Source organism: Olea europaea, chromosome 1, assembly GCF_002742605.1.
Source record: "Olea europaea var. sylvestris chromosome 1, O_europaea_v1, whole genome shotgun sequence".
Classification (NCBI taxonomy): domain Eukaryota; kingdom Viridiplantae; phylum Streptophyta; class Magnoliopsida; order Lamiales; family Oleaceae; genus Olea; species Olea europaea.
Window position 1 is genome coordinate 33,683,287 of NC_036237.1, and position 17,144 is coordinate 33,700,430.

Consider the following 17,144-nt stretch of genomic DNA (forward strand, 5'->3'; position numbering starts at 1 on the left):
CTAAACCAGACCATGTCAGCCTTATACAACATCGATATTATCTGATAGATAGCTCGTGTTTGTCAATCATTCTATCCATTATTTTTTCTACAATACTCATTTTTAACAACACATTTTTTATTAAAATAAAATTATACATAAATAAAAAAAAGTTCTTTTTTAACCACATATTTCAACATCAACCACTATTCTATATATCATTCTTTGAAATTAAAGGGGCACAGACATAATTAGAAGTCCAAATGTCAATGGAAGATTTCAGTACAACACGTCATTAATAAGAAATATGAATTGTCAATTTATCAATTAAATCAGTAGAAACAACCAGTCGGTGTTAGAAATTTTGCTTAGCAATTTCGAGGAAACAATGCATTTTTTATTATATGTAATTTAGTCCTTATTTTTTTGGGATTAAAATTAAAATTTTAATAGATTTTAATAAAAATTGATGAAATATATTATTAAAAAGTTGTGAAACCCATAACATATGTGATTAAAATTAATTATTGATTTTGAGTTAGATTAAAATCTAAATTTTAAAATCAGTATCAAATAGTGGCTAAAAGAAGTCAAGTTTTGCTTCCTCCCCCTTTTTTATTTTAGTTGCATCTACAGTAAAGATAATGAACTTTTTCTAATGCTAATTGCTTTCAGTTAGCTAAATAAATATCCAGTGGAACCACTTCCCACCTACACCCCCAAGTAATTAATGAATCTACATACTTTCTTGAATTTAGGGTGTGTTTAATTGGCATGAAAAATGTTTCCTAAGAATGAATTTTTTTTTCCTTATTTTGTGGAAAGCAAAAACCTACACCATTTAAAAAAAATGTTTTCCTAAAAAACAAGAAAAATTAGAATATTTTTAATTGTTGAAAAATAATTTTCTTGGAAAAAAGGACAATCGAACATTTCAAAAATTGAGATTCGATTGAAAAAAAGGTCATATTTCTATGAAAATTTTTCCATTGGGGGGATTTGGTAGCCTTTTCGTCTTAAGGAGTTTTAACAATTAACATATGGATTGCCTTCCATATTTATGATGTGTCATATAATGTATCTTAATCTTAATTACGAGAACAGCATAAAGTAGTAGGAAATCAAGAATACACAAACAAACACATGAATTTCTAATGATTCGCTCTCAATGTTAATGATAGAGTTAGGTGCAGTCGCCATGATAACTTTTCAAGAAAAGAAATTTACAATGATCATCTCAAGCGTCTTAGTACATGTCTAGGTAAAACATCCCTAAAATAATAGAAACACTGAGCCACTTATTATTCATATATTTTGAAAAACCCACAAGTATCACACACTTATTTATCATTTATTTCTATCTACTTATAATTTAAACTATTGATAAATATTTCCCAAACATGCTTTGGATAAAATGACCATTTATAATCACATGACGGAAGCCTTTTTCTTGGAAAAATATGAAGGGGAAGGGAATAAGAGCATAAAATTTACAATGATCATCTCACGCCTCTTAGTACATGTCTAGGTAAAACACCCCTAAATAATTGAAAAACCGAGCCACTTATTATTCACATATTTTGAAAAACTCAAAAGTATCACACACTTATTTGTCATTTATTTCGATCTATTTATAATTTAAACTCTTTATAAATATTTCCCAAACATGCCGTTGGATAAATTGACCATTTATAATCACATGGTGGAAGCCTTTTTTCTTGGAAAAATATGAAGGGGAAGGGAATAAGAGCATAAAATGATGTCAAGCAGTGGATTTAAAATGATGACAAGCAGTGGATTTAAAAAGTGGAAAGGACTTGGGAATTTGGAACCTGGTAGGGTTGAAGGGTGTGATGATGGTGTCAACATAAAAATGATTTCCGCTCAAGCATTTGAATAATAAAATTTAAGCCACGCCTGCACCTGCTTGAGGTAACATAACATTCTTATCAAATCTGCCAACTACTTTGTAGAGACAAAAAGGAAAACTCTATACAATAAATTGCTCTTTTTCCTGTTTGACAGTGGTGACAACAAACCACTTCATAATCTTTTGTCCTTCCTTTGGACCCACTACAACCAACTTCCATTCTCATGTCTTCACTTGACCACACAAATCATTTTTTTTTTTTCAAAACGTTGAATGTGTATATAGAGGGATTATCTAAAACTAAAACGACCTCCTTTCAGCCACCAAAAGTCGTATAAGATTAAGATTTCTATTATTTTTGTTCATTAAAATCAAAAGTTGTTTCTTTACTGACTTCGGATAAGATAGCGATTATCCTATAAGTTAGTTGCAACAGACGATTCGCAAGAAAGAAGAAAAATGAAACGCCAAAAACAGAGAGAATTCTCTGAAAACTTCACTCAATATTATTAATAATAAAAAATGATGAAAATTAACCCACAAGTCGGATTAAGTAGCTGCAAAAAAATGAAATTATTGAAAAATTACCAAAAATAGTAAAATCCTAACGATCACACAAAAATAAAATATGAAATAAAAGAAGTAAATTGCCAAAAATTTGGCTCAATTCGAATTCTCTAACATCTAAAAAAATGGAAACGAAATAGTACCATAAATAGTAAAAAATAACTAAAAATTGAATTTCGAAAAGGAAACAGCGGATTTTAGGCTCGAAATTGACGCCCATCAAGCATAGCTAGTGACCACGACGTGCGTGCCAAAAAAAGTTTTTCGAATTGGGGTCATAATAACGATTCTGATAACCGTAGCCAAAGTTATTGTCAAATTATCAAAGAAATGTCAAAATTACCCCAATTAAGAAAATATTGCATTTATTTTTTATCTTTGCGTCTATCCACCATTTCATGGTATCTCAACGCCATTAACGAACTATCTGACTGCTCAACGTCACTCGATTCGGATCCTCCTGCATCATTTACTCTGGGTAGTCTGAATTCCACTTAAACAACAGAAAGTCGGATGCTGTTAATAGGGATATTGGGTCAAATTAGCCTTTTGTATTATTTATATCTTTCTACTTTCCCTATGCACCATAAACAAATAAACAGTGCTTTTTATCTTTTTATGCGTGCCCACTTCGTAGTATTATTTAAGTATCACGTGCCATCACTCTATCTTCCGTTGTCTTGGCAATTTTAAAGTTGGGCCCTATAGCAATGAGTTATGGGTTCGAAAATATATAAATCCAAAACCTACAGCGCATGCACCTGTGATTAGTCTCCTGAAAATGCTCTCTGAAAATTCTTTGTTCCCAACGTCCATATTACAACATTACACCAGATAGATGACAAAATTTCTTTGCCTCAATGTAAAGTCTTTCTCTCTGCTGTGCATCCACTCCATTATGTGTTACAAAACTAAATATAATATGCTCAATAAAATTTGACTCCAAGACTCCCTCTTTCCACAGATTCAGTTAAACAAAATTGTTAAAATACTAAGAGTCTAAACTTTCTTACAAGTGAGGAAAACTTTCACAAGAAACTCAGATGCTTACTGATTTCAAAATATCAACTTCCCATCTCCAGGATACATTACAAAGTTAACTAATGAGCACAAACAATGTGCCCTTAGGAGCCAATCGATAGTGCATTTATTACCCTCGCTTTGCTTACTTTGATCGTAGCCCAAGACAGTTTTGGTAGAATTGGACTTTTCCATTCCCTCGACCTATAGATAGAATACACCTAACATCCAGGCAAGCAGATGAAACTATGAAAGTTGCATTCACTCTATCTAGGTCAAGTTCACTGTGCTTCTCTAAGTCCACAGAAAAAAGTTCAGCAGTTATTGACACATTCCCCATGCTAGACCAGTCCACTAATATCTTCATTCCAAGGATAAGAAAATGAATAATCTAGACTACATGAAGTTGCTCGAAAATCTGATTGAACTTATAATGATACTTAAAAAGACATGTCCTCCTTCACATGTCACAGGTTTCTTCGATTTTTAAAGCAAGAATTGTCTCCAAATGTTAAACAAAAACCTAGATCTAACCAAAATTTGATTCCATTTTATTTCTCTGGCAGCTCGGCTTGCCATATAATCACAAGTGCATAACCCCTAACTATGAAAAATAAAAAAGCACACCATATCTCATACTGTTCTATAGCATGTTGAACAATAAACCTACTTACAATCTGATCACCAACAAAAACAAAGATACTTCAGTGAATCAGAGGGAGCTTTACTGTAGCTACTAATTATTAAATATCTACTATAACAAATACTGAGATAGCGAGTAGAACGTTTGGATTGCATAGCAGACTTCCGACCATCATGAAGAGCAGTATCCTGGTCATTTTACTTTGCGCGATTCCTCCCAAAGACTTTGTTCAATATCCAGTTTTCTTAGCTCATCAAACCTTGCTCAACTACAAGACAAAAAATTTATTTTTAGTATACAAATAGCCATTGTTTGAGCCCCATTTTGATGGGAAAAATGAATTTTTGAATAGTGTATTGATGTGAAATGTGTGGTTAAAAAATAATGAAAGGTTTTGAATTTGCGTGTAATATTATTTTATTGAATAATGTATGGTTAACATTATGTCAAAATACTGTTGAAGAATTCATTTTCTCCAAAAAATGGGGATCAAATGAGGGCATAATAAGCATATAAATGGACCCCTAGAACACAGTGTTACATTAGCATGATATTGTCTATGTTCTCGGTAATCTATGAGATGAATCAAACATCAGAAACTACAACCTCAGCAATTATTAAACGAACTAATCTGATAATGAATTAGGAAGTAAAGAAAATTGCTACATTGAGTGAATTGATATGATGAATCGAATGCTCAAAAAAACCTAAAGTATATATTATGTTCATAAACTAAAGGACAATCTGCAGATGTTGACAAGTACAAACAAACTAAAGCATATCTTATGTTAAACAAATCGAAGTGCAAATAATATAAAGTAAAAACCTTCAATGAAACAAGCTCCTTTAATCCCAATTCAACTGTTAGCATACTCTCAATGTTTCCTTCACCAGTGAGAAATCCTAAGCAAGTTACATATTGTTCTTAACTGCTTAATGTCATAATAGCAGATGAATGTGAAAAATGCATAGTTGAATGGAGAATTGGAAGAAGTTTACATGGAGTCACCACTGGGTTTCGCGAAAGAATTTGGGAGTAACAATGTACATTGGTTGAAGAACTCACTCTATGGCTTAAAACAATCATCAAGAGCCTAGTTTGATCGCTTCACTAGGTCAGTAAAAAAGTTTGGATATGGCTTAAAACAATCATTAAGAGCATGGTTTGATTGCTTCACTAGGTCAGTAAAAAAGTTTAGATATTTTTAAGTTCGGAAATCTTGAACAAGTTTGTCGTTCTACACATTGTTCTTAACTGCTTAATGTCATAATAGCATATGCGTAGTTGGATGGAGAATTGGAAGAAGTTTACATGGAGTCAACACCAGGTTTCGCGAAAGAATTTGGGAGTAATAATGTACATTGGTTGAAGAACTCACTCTATGACTTAAAACAATCATCAAAAGCATGGTTTGATCGCTTCACTAGGTCAGTAAAAAAATTTGGATATTTTTAAGGGCAGACTGACCATACATTGTTTATCAAGCATATAGGTGGTAAGATTTCTATTTTGATAGTATACGTCGATAACATTATTTTCACAGATGATAATCTGGAAGAACTTGTATGTCTTAAGGAGTTTTTAGCTAAAAAATTTTTAGAGACCTAGGACAACTTCAATAGTCTTTGGGAATGGAAAGAACAAGAAATAAGACAGGTATCTACTAGGAGCCACTTGACAATTCAATGAAACGGATGAATAATAGCAAACATTATAGAACTGTATTGATGGCAATATGAATTACAAAGTAAAGGAAATACAATAAACCTTTCAAGAGGGCTGTACTCTCCACAATATGATTTTCACTCACTATTTAGCATGCCCAATCCTTTTCCCCACTTTCTTTATTTATAAGCTACTTGTAACAGTTTTTCCCTTCCATTTTTACTCTCTAATAGACTAATTTTCTACCCACTTGTGGGTTATTCTTCTTCTAGGTCTTTCTAGAATGCACGAGTTGGAATGAAGCCTATCAATACCCCGAGTTATAAATCCACCTTGTCCACAAGGTGGTAGTTAATGAAGTGTTGGTGATGCCAATTGCATGCTCTTCCATCGTCAAGATTTTGGTAGGAAAGATTTCTATCCCATTTGAAGCACACACATTTAAAGGTGTAGCTAGCATGGTATATTTGGGTACACTTGGATTTTGGGCTGTCATACCCACTTAATTTTTGTCTTCAATTAGTTAAGTCATTTTGATAATAGAGCCTAACCCATTGGGACATAATAGAACAACTTCAGCCCAAGTGTCTAATTTTAGCCCATTAATGAATGTAATCCCACTAGGTCTTCTAACTTATTGTAATCAGATGGAGTGCAGATAGCCGCCAGATTTCCAGTGAGATATGCTATCTTGATGAGCCCTTCCAGACGCGAAACCTTCTTTACATTGAGTTGGATACGGTCGGCCCAAAGTGGTGCAAAGAAACCACCAGAAGGCTCCAACAGATGCTTCTTTGTCATTGAACGCATCCATCGCCAAAACCTTGCACGATGTCTCTACCACAATCTTCTTGTCGAGATGCAGCCCCTTCTCCCTTTTTGTATGAAGCTCGACAACCGTCAACCTCTTAAACAATGACGCCACCTTCATCGTGTTAGCAGGTCGTAGTGTGGTGGTCACTGGGATTGAGTCACGGGTTTTGGAATGCCCCGCGAATGGAACTACGCTGGTGGAGTAGTTTTGATAAGGGAAAACACGTGGGTTGTAGCTAATATGTGGGCTGCTGGAGTTAGTTTTGATTATGGACGGGCCAAAACTTAATTGGGCTTGTTTTAAATACTCATTTCGATCTTCTACCTACTGGTCCACCTCCCTGCCAAAGTCCAAATCCATCCAATTCAATAATTTCCATTCGTTCCTCTTCTCCAGATTTAGCCGAATTGCAAAGATCCTTTCCATCTCCGATCTCTTCTACTTTGGCAATGGTGATGGTAAGATTTCAGTTAGTTTCCGATTTCTTCTTACAATGGTTTCCTCACAGCAGCTTCGACTAACTGCACTTTATCCCACTTCGTTAGTTTTGGGTGGGATTTTCTGTGTCTCAATGTTTCCAGTCAAATTCACCGGCAAAGGGGCTTCAGAAATCGCCAGCTCAGGTGAGTTCTCTGCTATTTCTTTTTCATTCCACTCTCTTTCTTGCTAATCCATTTTTCTCATCATCAAATCGAACCTCTCTATCATTCTAGACATTGCTCTCAGAAATTCAATTTTCATTGCACCTAACTCAAATTGTAGGCGGTCAGTTCTCTCTTATAAGGACTCCACTATAGAACCGTATTGATGACAAGATGAATTACAGAAATAAAGGAAATACAATCAGCATTTCGAAAGGGTTGTACTCTCCACGATATAGTTTTAATTCACTATTTTGCATGCCAAATCCTTTCCCCTCCCCTTCTTTATTTGAGAGCTATTTGTAACTGTTTTTCTCTCCCACTTTTTATACTCTAACAGTCTAGCTTTCCACCCATTTGCAGGTTATTCTTCTTCTTGGTCCTTCTAGAATGTGTGAGGTGGATTGGAGCCTATCAGTATCTTCATATCTCAAAGAAAAGTATATGATGGATTCATTGAAATAAACAAGTATGCTTGGCTGTAAACCTTGTGAAACTCCGGTTGAGCCTAATGGAAAATTGGGTAAAGAGGCAAGAAATCCAATATACGGGGAGAGATATGAGAGAATAGTTGGAAGATTGATTTATTTGTCACATACTTAACTTGATATTGCTTTTGCAGTAAGCATGGTCAGTTAATATATGCACTATCCATTTCAAGGGCATTTAGATGCAGTTTATAGGACTAGGAAAGTATTGTTTTTTTTTGGGAAGAATGTAGAAAGAGGTGTGGAAGTTTATATAGATGCAGATTGGGGCAGGCTCAATTGAATGATAGAAAATCCACTTCTGGTTATGGTACAATTGTTTGGGAAAATTTAGTTAAAGGAAAAATAATGAAGTAGCCTGAAGTTGCGAAGGCAGAACTTCGAGCATTAGTCCCTGAAGTGTGTGAAATAATTTGGATAAGGAGACTACTAGAAGAATTGAAGTTTCCGTGTATGAAGCTTATAAAGATTATTTGTGATAATAAGGCCGCAATTAGTATTACCTATAATTTGGTCCATTATGTTCTCACCAAGCAAGTGGAGATTGACAAGCATTTTCTAAAAGAGAAGATCAATAGTGGTGAAGTATGTGTTTTGTTCGTGCTATCCAAGGAGCAGGTAGCAAATATTTTTACGAGGGGTGTAGCAAGACAAAGCTTTGAAAAGTGTATAGACAAGTTGGGGTGATTAATATCTTCACACCGGCTTGAGGCGAGTGTTGAGAGGTTACGATTTTATTGTAATATAGTTATCATAGTTTAGTTTTATCTTCGTTGAAATTAAATAAATCCGGTAAGATAAGATAAGCCAGTTGGTTGGCTAGTTAGGAATTGTTCCTTTTATTTCTCTACAGATTATATTCAAATTAGATAAGTCCTATTTTTTATGGGATATGATATTGTATTCCCCTCTATTTAATAGAGGTATTCATGTATAAACAAAACAGTTAGAGTGTGTTTGATTGACATGGAAAATATTACCTAAAAAAGAAAATGTTTTCCATCTTTTGTGGAAAATAAAAACCACCTCTATCCAAAGAAAATATTTTCCTTAAAAACAAGGAAAATTAGGCATATTTTCAAAAGTTGGAAAATGTTTTCCATGGAAAAAAATAGCAGTCAAACACTCTAAGTAGAAATTTGGATGGAAAATTGATATTTTCCATGAAAAATAAATGTAATCAAACACACCCTTAGAGTTTATCAAATTAATATAAACATTTTCAAGAATACTCTCATTTTCTTCTTGTAGCACATCGAGCTGCCCAGTAAACACTTATTAGATTGACAAAAGACAAGCAGAAAACAAACTCCTCCCTGAGCAGGAAATTAACTGTATTATATACAGAACACTGGTTCAATTATTTTTATTTTTTGGTATATAAATAACATACTTCATCACGAAGGGCAGAAGAGGCGCATTCGTCTCCGATATCTTTTAAGTTTAATTGTGCCAAATCTGTTGAGAACCTGCAATTCACATTGGTATCTACATTAGCATGAAATAAACCAAATGAATTGAAATTATATGTTGCTCTTATAAAGAAGATAGCAACACTATCCAACCATTGTCACAGATCGGTATTCAGAGAACAAGGATGCTTACACTCCTATACAGAGAAGCACTTTGACTGCTCAAATTTGCATGTGAATGGAATTATGGAAGAAATACCCCCCAATGTTCAATGCATAATGGACATGAGGTTTTAACTTAATAAATATTTCATCCCTTATTTCGACATGATGACAGTTTTTATAGTGATATAGAAATTTTAAAGAGAGAGTTTTATTTAAAAGGGAGTAGTGCATGCTGATTTGTGGCAAGGTTAAGATAACTAGGTTCGGAAATAGCTAAAGAATGGAATCCATACTTTTCTTTTGTCTGTTGCTAGGAGGATCAATTGGCAGTATGGGCAACCGAGTCTTAAGTGATGGTCTACTGGTTGGAAGTGAAGGCATTGTGCGAATTGACATGGACAGACTTTCAGTAGATGTTGATCGAGCCAATGGAGCTCCATCCAATAAATTTTAAGTGACCCGATCAAAATAAATAGAAAGGAAAACAAAAGCAAGCCCCAAGATCCCTCAGAACACAGCATACAAAAATCTAAATTCATTTATCTACATCAGTAGATGAGATCATGCACACAGCTATATACAAATATTTAGAATTCCATATCTCAACGAACGTTATTCCATGATCCTAAGTAAATTAGAAACTTAACCAAAAGCGACATCAAATTTCATTTACATTTCTTGCGTCATATCAGAATTCCTGCAATTTGCTGGAAAATGATCTGGGACTTTTTTTGTCTCATATGCACAAAATAAAACTATTAACTATATTGATGCTAAAAAATCTGCTGCAGAATACAATCAGCATGATTATCATTACAAATATCCACTCCAATGCAAGGCTAAAAACAAAATGCACTGTCGGAACTTTAAAATCCAAAATTATAAATCAAATCATTGTAGGGACATTTTACTTTTATTTTACAGAAAATCCTCAAAATTATTTCTACATTTACAGTAGGAAGTAGAAGTAATTGTCAAAATTACCGCATCCGAAGAAGATGTCCTGGTTTTAGGAAACTGAAACACGGGCCTGCTGCTACTATTACTGTAATTGTTAACGCCGTTAGTTTTCACGGGCTTGGTGAAGGAGAGGAAGAGGAGGGTACAAATAGATTAATCCAGACGGGGATTGAATCGGAGCTCTAAATCATACGATTTAAATAAGAATAATCATTATTCTTTCACTCCTTTTCCAAGTATGGGATGCCGCACTTCACTTTTATAGAATTTGGAGCTTGTCCGGTAGGGTTTAAAATTAATTAAAATCAAATTTTTTATCGTTATTTTATTATTTTAAACGTTATTTTTAAAATTTTCTCTTACAAATAAAATTCACTTTATTTTTAACGGTCAAAAAATTAATTATCAAAATCCCTACCAAACAAGCACTTGATTTAAGTTAAAATCATATTTTAATTTAAAATCAAAATCAAACAATTAACATTAACTGTATTTTTTATTGACCCCATAAATTTTTAATCATATATTTCAAAAATTTCTTTCATAATCTATTTAAAAATCTAATTTTAATGCCTATCAAACACGCTCTTAGACTTCACGACAATAATGTAATGACATTTGACTTTTTTTTGTTGTACAAAAAGGAGCAATCGTTTGGGTTTTATTTCTTAAAACTTTGAATTAATCATGAAGCAATATCAATTAATTATTTGGGGAGAAAATTTCAAAAGTCAAGTGTCAACTCTAAGTGTATGACACAATTCAATTTAAATTTTAGATATAAACTAATTATTAGAAATGTTTAATAATTAAATATAATAAGGTCACAATTATATAATTAATGGTCACGTGTACATAATTATAAGTCACAACTTGTTTACTGATCACATGTTATCAAATTAATTGATCACATATTATTTTGAGATCATAAATTAAAAATTTTATAGGTCACAAATTATTTCAAAGTCACAGATCAAAAATTTTATAAATCACAATTTATTTTGTTGGTTACAAATAAAAAAAAATATATGTCATAATTTATTTATCGATCACATATTTTTAAATTTGTTAATCACATTTTAATAGTTAGTCAGAAATAACCAAATAATTAATAATATACACTAAATAGTGGGTCACATACCACCGGCACCGACATCGTCGCCACCACCACAACAGCACTACCACCAAAATCGACACCACCAAATCCAAACAACTACCAACAAAAACCACAACAACCATCACTATCAAATTTCAAGCCATTAACAATCACCTTCACTACCAACAACCACCACCATAACATTCCACCACACCACCAATATTGCACTACTACTACCATCACCATCACTAACATCCCAATATCCAAAACAATCACCAATGAGAATAGAGAACCTCCATCTCCACGACACCCCAAACTCGCCACCACCTTTATCACATCACCATCACCAAATGCACCACCATTCCCATCATCACCAACGACACAGACATCACCACACCACAATCACCACCCAATAAAAGAAAATCCCAAACCCGCCATCACCTCCATCCCCGTCGTTGCCGCCACTTGATCCACCATCATCCCCGTCATCGCCAACAATACAAATATCATCACACCACACCACAACCACCACTCAACAAAAGAAAATCCCAAACCCGCCATCACCTTCATCCTCGTCGTTGCCGCCACTAGATCCACCATCATTCCCATCATCCCCAACAATACAAATATCATCACACCACACCACACCACAACCACCACCCAACAAAAAAACCCCAAACCCGCCACCATCTCCACCCCCGTCGCCTCCAACAACACCACAGACATCACCACCACATCATACCACCACCATCACCATCAGATCACACCAACGGAGAGGCATATGTAGAATACAGCAAGAGAGAGAGAGAGAGAGAGAGAGAGATCGAGCCATAGAAATAGATCACACAGCGCTACAAAGAGACAGAGAGGGAGAGAGAGCCTGTCGCCAGTGATGCGATTGTCACTGCGTGCGATGATCGTCAGTTGCTAGTTTGAAGTGGTGATAGGTGTGGGAAGAAATGACTCAAAGATAAATAGGGAGAAGAAAAATGATTTAGGGTTAGTATGAAATTAGTTAGGGTGTGTAATATTTAATTATTAATACTATACCTGAATTCTGATTAAAAAAAATTTCACACCTGCTTTTACATTTCAAAACTAGGGTCATTAAATTTAATCTTCTAAAATCATGTGTTAATTATTTATTTTAAAATTAATAAAAATAACGTAATTATGCATTTTACGTGATAATGCAATCTAAACTGTCCATATCACGTCTCTCTACACATAGTCATCCATCTAGGGGTGGGCGCGGGTCGGTTTGGTTTGGTTCGGTTCTAAAGAAAATCGAATCGAACAGAACCAAAATTTTTGGGTATCTAATAAATGGAACTGTCGGGTCCAAATATAATTATGGAACCGTTCGGGTTCAGGTTCGGGTTCGGTTCCGTTCGGTTTGGTTCGGTTCTGTACTATAATTAAATTTTTTAACATTTATAACAACATTATATAAATACAACTAATGATACATTCAATGATTTTGAAATGCTATAGACTAATAGACTACCTTGTTCAAATGATCGCTATGATCAAAACTTCAGTCGACGACGGAAGTCGCAACTTCGATCGGAGGTCACAGCATCAACCGATGATTGTACAGGTTTTGAAATGTCAGCGAGGCTGCGAGAGTCGAGATAACGTTATGCACTTTAGTGTAGTTGTTTAGAGTTATTTAGTGGATTGGATCTTGTTGGGCAAAGAAATGAAATAATAAAATGGGTAATGATGCCAAAAATTAAAAAAAATTAGAAATGAAACAAATTATTGGGCTAAAAATTTGGATTTAGAAATTGTTAATTTGTTTAGAAAAAATTAAAATTAAAATTAAAATAATTTGATTTACTCAATATAAAAAAAATTAGAAAGATTCGATTCTTGGTCTAGAATCGAGAACTGAACCGTACCCGTCGGTTCTCAATTCAGATACCCGTTCAGGTATTTAATTTGATAAGAACCGTGGGGTTCGATTCGGTTCGGAAGATTTGCCCAGCCCTACATCCATCATTCAACTCACCTCCATATCTTTTTACCATAAACCGCCTTTCTCTCTCTCTACAGTGTGGTGTCGTGCTGAATTTTCACCAAAATCGCGTTTCTCTCTCTCTCTCTCTCTCTGTGTGTGTACAGTTCGGTGCGTGAAAACCACGTCTCTCTCTCTCTCTCTATCTCGTGAATACCAGAACAAATTATTTCTCTCTCCAATACAGCAAAGAAACGTCTCACTGTATTTCTTTACCGGTACCAACCGTTCAATAGATTTTTGTTTATCGAAGAAATATTCATATTACATTTTAGTTCAAAGCATAGTAGTGTTTGAAATGGCAAAAACTCATAGTATTGGTGCGAAAGTAATGTAGAAGGATAAATGAAAGAGGAAACATGTTGGAGGAGATTCTTCTTCAACAAAGAGAGTTAAAATGTCGGCCTCTAGCGGGAAACCTATGAAGAAGGTGAGTTTAAATTTTTTGACCTAATTTCTGAAATTTGTGACCTATTATTTGTGTAGTTTGCGACCTGATTTGGGTATTCTGTAAAGAAATATCATTTTGTGACCTATTTTATGTATTTTGTAATTTGAAGGGTTTGTGACTTATTTTATGTACTATGAGATCAATTACTATTTTTCTAATCGAATGTCGTTTTCTAAGGGGTGCTAGATTGTTTGTGAATGAAATAGGTGTTATGACTTTATACTCCTTTGTATTATGATTTTGGAAATTTTGTGACCAACTATTTATGATCTGAATGTGTATGTGTTGGTCACAGCGAAGGTCACGGTAATATTTTTAACATTATCGTTGTGCAAGACTGTAAATATATAATAAAACCAAGGAATTGGTTTTCTGGGAAGATTACCACAACACCAATACAGAGTGTCATTACGCACTTTGTGATGAAGTTTAATGCTGCCCAGAGGGAAATTCTAGAAAATACATGTTTCTCCTACTACATGCATTGTAGGGAGATAGTTATGTAGCCACAATTGATTCACCAAATTTTACTACGGGAAGTCAAGCAACCGAAAAAGCAGTAGATGTGGTTTAACCTGAATGGGAGATATATTCGATTTTCAATTGTTGAATTTTCTTTGGTTACAGGATTGAGGTATGATGGGTTGATGGTCGACCGATGTTAGATGAAAAACCGTCTTCAGTGAAGGACATATATTTTAAGGACTTAAAATTTGTTACAAGTGAAGATGTCAAGAGGGTTTTTATTTCACTGGATGATGCACCAAACCTTGATGTTGTTAAGATTGGAATTATCTATCTCATCACCTTGTATTTATTTGCTACATCCTACCCGAAGGTGGTGGATCAATATATATTTGCACTTGTAGACGATTTTGCCACTCTTGAAGCATTTTCTTGGGGTAGATATTTGTTTGAAACCACCTTATTGTCACTAAGAAAGTGACTATCAAAACAAATTAGTCACTACAGATTGACAGGTTTTTTAGTGGCTTTCCAGGTGTGGCTGTATGAGTGCATACCTGCACTTGAGGGGAATGTGGCCACAAGAATTTATAAGAAGTATCCACGCATTATGAATTAGACTGTGCACAAACATTCTTCAGCGGCAATGTTGGAGGACAAAGTGTTTGGTAATGAGAATGTAAGGTCTTAAATACATCCAAATTGTTATGTAATCATTTGGTTAATTGTATAAATTTTAAAATGACACATGCTCAATATTTTTTTTCATCTTATATGAAACAGGTTGTGATAAACGACATTGATCCATCTAAAGTAGAGCTCACAACGTCATATATGACAGGTTCTAAATATGAATTTCACATATATTATGATATGAAATATGATTTGTGACCTGAATTATGAATATACTGTTTGTAAAGTGACATATCTTTTATGACTGTGACTTGAAACGTGTAACTTGTGACTTTTTTTGTCATTATGTATGTTGTGGCTTGTGACTTTCTTTGCCCTTATGTATGTTGTGATTTGTGACTATCTTCATATGATTGTGACTTTCTTCATATGATTGTCACGTGAAACATGTGACTTGTGCATTGTGACTTTTCTTCATTCTTGTGTATGTTGTGTACGATTGGTAGATGTACAGTACTCAAAGCCTAGACAACTAACTCAGAACATTAGGATCTTTAAAAATCAAGTAGGCACAAGTAAGGCAACTCCCTTGCTGTCGAAGGTACATATTGAAGATTCAGATTTTGTAGACCCACCGCTGTATAAACAAACGAGGGTTGCTAACTCTAGCTCTCGCGATCAGAAAAGTGCTGCCTACCATCCAGATTGCTCATGTGTTGAGGTAAGTAATATCATTATCTATTCACTTAAGAACACATTTTATATACAATTCTACTAACTACAAAATTTATCAGGAATGTAGTCGACTGAAGCAGTTGATTGATAAGGAAATAACCAAGCTCCAAGTGGAGAACAAAGGGCTGAAAGAGGAGCTTATGTCGATGAAGTCAGAATTATCTGAAATGAATGTAAACTTGTGTCAATCAAACAATTCTTTAAAGCTTAATGAGGTCATTCAAAGTCACAATATATTGAAAGATGGCTTGAGTGACATCAGGTTGTCTCTTAAAACTTTTGTTAAATCTGTATCTGATATTTTATCTTCGGTGATGGATGAACTTCATAAGAAGTTGAGCAGTGAAGATATTTTGACGGAACAAGTGCCGAAAGATGATGATGTGGTTGACAAAAAGGGCAAGGGTCACATGGAACCTGTGCCGAAACATGATGATATGGTTGACAAAAAGGGCAAGAGTTACATGGAACCTGAACCAAAAGGTGATGATGTGGCTGAAAAAATGGACGAGGGTCACATAGAATCTGAGCGAAAAGGTGATGATGTGGCTGAAAAAATGGACAAGGGTCACATGGCTCCTGAGTTTCCACATGCTCTTCATGATAACTATGTTCTTGAATCTCCTTCATTTGATCTAGGAGTTGGCTCTTCACAAACACCTAAAAGCTCTGATAATTCATTTTTTGCCAGTAAAGAAGTGTAGGATCAGGTTGATGAGGCTATTGTACGCGTGTTGGAGTCTATTAAACTTCAATCCAAAGATTTCAATTTTAGTGGAACATTTAGTGTTTTAATATTATTAATTCAGACCGATTGTCATACACTATTTTAAGAAATGTTGTTTTTAATGTTTTTTATTTAGGACGATACACCTGCATCGCCATCATCTGGACTTCCTGTGAAGAGAGCACAAAAGCCATCGAAAACTCTGCAGTCACCTTTTGTTAAAGTTGATCCACGTCATGCTGCTACTACATCAAAATCTAACTCTATAAATGTTGTGTTCCAAAATTATTCGAAGGGAGTTGATAGTACATATCTGAGTTCATTCTAAAATTGGTTTGACAGAGGATACAAACCCAAGAACAAGTAAATGAAACAAAGATTTTAAGTGTTCTTTAGTGAATTGTGACCTTCCATTACTTTTTGTGACTATAGCATTGCTAATCATAGACAAAATAAATTGGTCACAATCTTATTCCACAATCTTATTCATTTGTTTGACGAGGGCATATGTGTGTGCACAGGGTAAAGTTCAACAATGCAGTTAACGTGATAAGTCCTCAGTTTGTGTGTGGCACTAACACTGTTCATCATAAAACTTGGCGGCATGCGTTGATCGATTCTAATTCATCATTGAACAGCACGGTACACTCTTGTCACCATTTTCCAGATATGCATAGTAGTTTGTATTATTTATGTATATTCTTTGTTAATACCGCACCTGGATGCATACTTCCATTATATAAGACAACTTGCCAAGTTCGATGAAGGTGTGAAGATGAAAGCTACCACTAC

General features: G+C 34.5%; 2 long non-coding RNA genes across 3 annotated transcripts; one reads left to right on the forward strand and one right to left on the reverse strand.

Annotated features, from left to right (window-relative positions):
- Window positions 1-3,966: 3,966 nt before the first annotated feature.
- LOC111402121 lies at window positions 3,967-10,464 on the reverse strand. Its single transcript, XR_002704191.1, has 3 exons — window positions 10,250-10,464; window positions 9,082-9,157; window positions 3,967-4,347 (listed from the first exon to the last, which is right to left on the reverse strand). It is a non-coding gene; the product is annotated as an uncharacterized LOC111402121 (long non-coding RNA).
- On the forward strand, window positions 4,992-8,514 carry LOC111402115. 2 transcript variants are annotated; one of them, XR_002704189.1, is made up of 3 exons: window positions 4,992-7,017; window positions 7,105-7,182; window positions 7,322-8,514. It is a non-coding gene; the product is annotated as an uncharacterized LOC111402115 (long non-coding RNA). The 2 variants fall into 2 exon arrangements; XR_002704186.1 differs by having other exon boundaries at window positions 7,105-8,514.
- Window positions 10,465-17,144: the final 6,680 nt, after the last annotated feature.